Here is a 6,000-nt window from a genome sequence, read left to right as displayed (position 1 = left end):
AACATGGATATCATCAGTTGCTTAAAATTAAGCAACGTTGCTTAATAAGTTTTTATTATTAGAACAAATAACTTGACAATGTGTTACTTATATAAACAATGATTGTTTAATTCATTTTTATTAATTAAAGAATATTTTTTAAATATAAAATTAATATAATTTAAATTAAACACTCACTCTAACAATTTTAACATTAAAATATTTTTTATATCATAAATTTAAAATAACCAATTCATTTAAACAATTATACATATGCTCTAACTCAACATGCATATTTGGTTGCATATACCTGATATTTCGTCAGGGAAAATCTAATTAATATGGACATTAATTAAAGTGAAAATGCATCACTAAAAACGATTATATAGTAAATTTGAGTTGTATTTTGAATTACATTTGTTAAGCGGAAAGACAACATTCCTTTACTATTTTTATATTAAAGTAAAGGCAGGGAAAAAAAACACTCACCTTGGAAGTTTTGCAATCTAATAGTAAAGGCTATATATAGGCTTGAATATTTAAGTAAAAGCCTAATGACATTTCCAATCACAGTTCTATTCCTTTGCCATTAAAAAGGTATTAGAATCGATCACTTTAGTATAGCACCGACACTAAATCATTGATAATTAGAAGACAAATATCACATGATCGAGAATCACTTTTCCTCATCATTTTATGAAACAACATTTTTTAACAAACATACAAGCACGTTGCAAACTGCTTGTTTGATTATAGATGATTGTGATGGCCACATATATGAAATCTTTACAATAGGGAAACGTGTATTTATTATTGCCCAAAGTTAGACTTTAACGTACCATCATCATTGGCCCTCAAACTTTGGTTGTTAAGCTCTTCTAAAAGGTGCAATCTCACAGTATAAGCATTCACATAATTAAGAAGTTAACATCCACAAAATGTCAGAAGATAATAATAATAATAATAATAATAATAATAATAATAATAATAATACATCCCGTGGAGTCATAGTATAACAGAGAATATATATTATATTAATGAGTACAAGGGTACGTACCCCAACCCATTTACAATTAAAGTTAGAATCAAATCCTTCTCCATCGATCAGTGAAACAAAAATAACCACTGATATAAAAAACAAGATTATGCATGTACTTATACTCCTATACACCGACCCAAAGTAACCCTACATGTGAATCTCTCTTCAGATCCGCTTTAAGTAAAAGGAAATTAAGTAAACAGGATGGAAAATGTTTGATAAACACCATCCATATGTTATCTTACACTTAGAAAAAGAAAAAATATATATATATAAGTATAATAGAATTTAGGATGTAATAAGAAAAAAAAGATTAAAAAAAATAAAATGTATTAATTGGATATTATTTAAAATAAAAAATAATTTATGTATCATTACTCAAATAGGATCAAGAATCCAACAGTATCATCATCACTATGTGAATTGACCTTTTTTTTTTCTTCTTCTTTCATATATGGTTAAGTACGTATTTATATTAACTAAAAAAATAAAGAGTAATTTTTTTTTATAATTTCATTAATTTTTCAATTTATAAATCTACAATTTTTTGTCTCCATAAAATGGAGAAAAAGCTAATGTACATACGTATAAGGAATACAACCAGCAAGGAAATTGGAGAAAAGCTTGATGATTTATGTAAAAAAAACTAATATACATACATATAAGGAATACAACCACAACCAGCAAGGAAATTCGAAAACTTTTGATTTGAGAAAGTATTTTTTAAAATTACAAAGAATTATCTTATTTTTACCTTATATCTTATTGTCAAAATTTATAAAAGAAACGGTGAAATAGAAAAATAATAAAAACAAAGAATTTTATTTTTAATGTTTCTTACAAAAATTTAAAATCATGAAACAATATATGTGAAAATAAAGAGACATTTTTGTAGCTAATCATAAAAATAAAAAAAGGAAATATTTTCTCAAATAAAACAGCATTTAAGCATAAGATACATATATAAAAAATTTCAGCATAAGATACATATATAAAAAATTTCAATAATATCCACTGGCCAAAATCAGACAGCAACATTCATCTGGAGACTGATTTCCTATTTATTAGGTCAACTCAATTCTCAATACAAAAATTACCAAGTTAGCAAGAATAGCCATAAGCCAACATCTGATAATCAGGTTGAGCTTTGAAAGCCTTGCACAACTTGTAATAAGTAAATGTTAAAATCAATCAATTAATTAAACACCCAAACCCGACTCAAGAACTATAATAAACAAGTTCTTGGCAGGACATGATTTTCACATGCACTATTAAGTATAAAAAATGCCCTGTGTCCTTCTTAAATGGACCCTTTTCTTTAATTTGGGGGAGTTTTCGAGTTGAGTAACATTGTCAAATGTCATAAGGTTAGAATCGCGGATATATCTCAATGTGTAGTGTGAACAAAATCCTCTAATGCCGGAGTAGGATTTTTTTGTCAAGCATCTGAATATAATGGCACATGTAACTAGTGACTAACATAGGTTTCTAGGTGAACATAATTGAATGCCAAACGTCCTATATAAGCATAACTCTTGTATGAACACTGATACCAATTATTTAATGTAAAAATTGAGAAGGCAAGTAATTTTACTTATTGAGTTTAATCCCATTTGAGAAGGCAAGTAAATTGAGAAGCCAGTGTAAAAAGATTTAACCAAATGGAATTCATACCAAAAAATCTGATTAATTCTTTACAAAAAAACAACAATTGAAAACATTTCAGGTCACATAATTACTTAAAAAGATACGTGACATTTGTTTTTTATAAAAATCACATAACTTGTGTATTGTGTGTTTAAACCCCCCCCCCCCCCCCCCCCCCCTTTTTATATACTGAATTGTGTGTTTTAATCTTAACCGTTTTTTTAAATAAGATTCAATGATCATCAATATTTATTATATTTATTTTCTCATTTTAATATCAAAACAGTTTTTTAACTAAATACATCCTAGTATAGTAGTATATGTAATGTGTCTTCCTTTATTCAACAAAAAAAAATGTGTGTTCCTTTAAAAAAAAAACAATGTAATGTGTGTGTTGTAGACGATATGTAAAGAATGGCACCCTCTAATTTGGATCTCAATATTTAGCCTAACCTGATGATACAGACCTTGCTATTCTCACTCTCTAATTTCTATTTTCACCCACACTTTTTAAAATCTTATGAAATCACCTACTTACCCCTCCCAACATTTCCCCACCCGCTTTCACCCTTCTCTTTCCATTGGCTTCTTTTTCTCTCTCTCTCTCTCCTTCATTTTGATTTTGTTGTAGATTATTAAAATAAGTTGGGGGTTTGAAAAAAAAAACAAGACAAAAGTATGATTTCATTGCATATCTATGTAACGAAAAATCTTGGAATGAGGAAGATTGGTTTGGAAAGTTGGTGAAGTGGAAGATGGGTAGTGGCCATCTCAATAGGTTTTAGGAAGATTGTTGGTTAGGTGAGGAACATCTTGTGTCCTTATTTCGACGGATTTTACTAAACTCTAATGAACATGCGTGTTGTGTCAATGAGATGGGTAGTACTCTCCATGATTTGAGGAACGGAACCAAAGATGAGGACTTTCTACACTAATCAACTTCTCCTTCAACCAATGGTGTGCATGCATCATAGGTAAAATGGAGTGGGGCTATATATATATATATGAATCCGTCATTGGCTTTCAAGTTGGGAAAAAAATCACAATGGAAATAGGATTTTGTTTCATACCTATGTAACAGGATCATTCTTCTGATGTTTGTTTTTTCATACCTAAAACATAATAATGGAATCATACTTCTGTCAGAAGAGTATTTTAGGAATTCAGTAAAATGTCATCAAGTTGAAGTGAGGATAAAAACTGGGTGAGAATAGCAACTCCCATGATATATTCTGCTCTAACCTAATGTTTACCTAATGGGCCTTTTGAGCATCAAAAAGTGGTCATGGGTTTAATTCACTAACCCCCTCTATACATGTTTAGTAGTACACGAAATTGTTTAGTGGTACACAAAATTCTATTTTATAGATCAAACGTAAACATTAATATTACTACAAGGATAATGCTTTTTTCTTCTTTTCTCACAACCATTGAAGGTATGATTAAATCCCTTCCACTATGCTAAAATTATCTCTTCTCATAAACGTTTTCCCTAAACTTAAACTAGTATCACAAAATGGTTCATTGACCTCTAAGTTAAAAATATATATATATATATATATATATATATATATATATATATATATATATATATATATTATGACTATTTTTTTAAAGAAAAAATATTATGACTTGAATTATTCCTTTCTGAGTATTTAAATTAAGAAACTAAAAGAGGGAATTGTTAGTTGAAATAGTAAAATTAAGAAAATAAAATTATTCAATATTAAAATTGTGAAACTAAATGATTAATGATTTCCCTTTTACAATATTAAGACTATCTCCTCTCATGATTTTTTTGTAAACTTATGAATTTAATGAATATGCATTATTAGTGTAAAGGTTTTTATATTATCAACTAATTAAAAGTTATGTCAAATATGATTTTTAAGATAGTTCTTAATTTTATTTATCAAAGTTAATAAACTTATCATGCATATTAATTTATAATTAAATGATAATATAAAAATATTTTATATTTTCAATATATATTCTATTTTCTCTTAATTAATAATGTCTGAGAATGACCTACATTAAAAAATGTTTATCACTTTAATTATTCTTTTCTGAGTATTTAAATTAAGAAACCAAATAACACAATTAAAGCCCTGATATCAATTCCCAAAAATAATCATGTATTCATTAGTTCTTGAACCCTTACATTGAAAATGTGCACAAAACAAATTCTATTATATAAATGGATTTTTTAAAAAAGAAAAAGTATTTTCATAATCAAAATTATGATACTAATTTTTTAAAATATAAAAATTATTAAAATAAATTTTGTTTCTTTCAATAAAAATATTTTCTATAGGCATGATTAGACCATTAAACCTATGTCAAATGTGTACTTTCTTTTAAAACACACTCAATTATGTCAATGTGTAAGAGTTATTAGTTGACACCTATGGACTTTCTATTTTAATATTTTTTTGCTCTAGAAAACGTTCATTATCAACTAATTTCCGGTTTATTCTCTGAATTAGATGTTGACAAAATATCTTTTATCTTTCTTTGCCACCAGGCACCAATTAATGCTTTACCAGATCTAAAAGTTGTATTTGGTCAATTTCTTGGTGGCCTCAGTCTTAAGATGGCATTTTTTTGGCCTCAAAATCCTCCATGTCCCCAACAATTCCCCAATAAATCCACTACTTAAAAATTTAAGAAAATTTTCATCCAAAACAATTTTCACTACACACATCTTTTCCTAAAATCACATCAAATTGACTCATTTACGTGAAAGTTAGGATTTATCGATTTTGCTGAAGAAAAAATATATACACCAATTGGATAATAATAATCAAACAAGTACTACGACTATTGTACTCCATATTTTATTGGGATTAAGGCCATGATAATGCTTCTAACATCTAAATAAACGTGTAGTTGTCCATTAAAAGGCCACGTCGCCATTGTTTTAAGTGTTTAAACATATTTTTAGTTTTTTAATACATTTGTTTTTTATTTTCTTAAAATTTATAAATTAATTTATTTATTTACTTATTTGTGTTTTTTTATTTTAGTCTTTATCATGACATTTAATCTATTCAGCTTATTATTTAAGTGCATATAAAATATATAAACTTTTAATACAAGTTTCTCTTGTCTGTTTTCTAATTATATCGGTCACATCGATACCATCACATATAAGAAAACCTTGTTGTTAAAAATAAAAATTAAAAAAATAAAATAAAAACACAAACAGGCGATAGTTTTTTATAAAAAATTACAAAATCATAGACAACTTAAAAAAAGCAAGGTGCAAGGTGCGCTTTGCAGGCTACGTGGCGAAATATAATTGGTGATTGCTCCGCGAAAGTTTCGCATGGAAA

This window comes from Glycine soja, chromosome 8 (assembly GCF_004193775.1).
Source record: "Glycine soja cultivar W05 chromosome 8, ASM419377v2, whole genome shotgun sequence".
NCBI lineage: Eukaryota > Viridiplantae > Streptophyta > Magnoliopsida > Fabales > Fabaceae > Glycine > Glycine soja.
The sequence above is the reverse complement of the archived record's forward strand: the minus strand, read 5'-3'. Positions refer to the sequence as shown.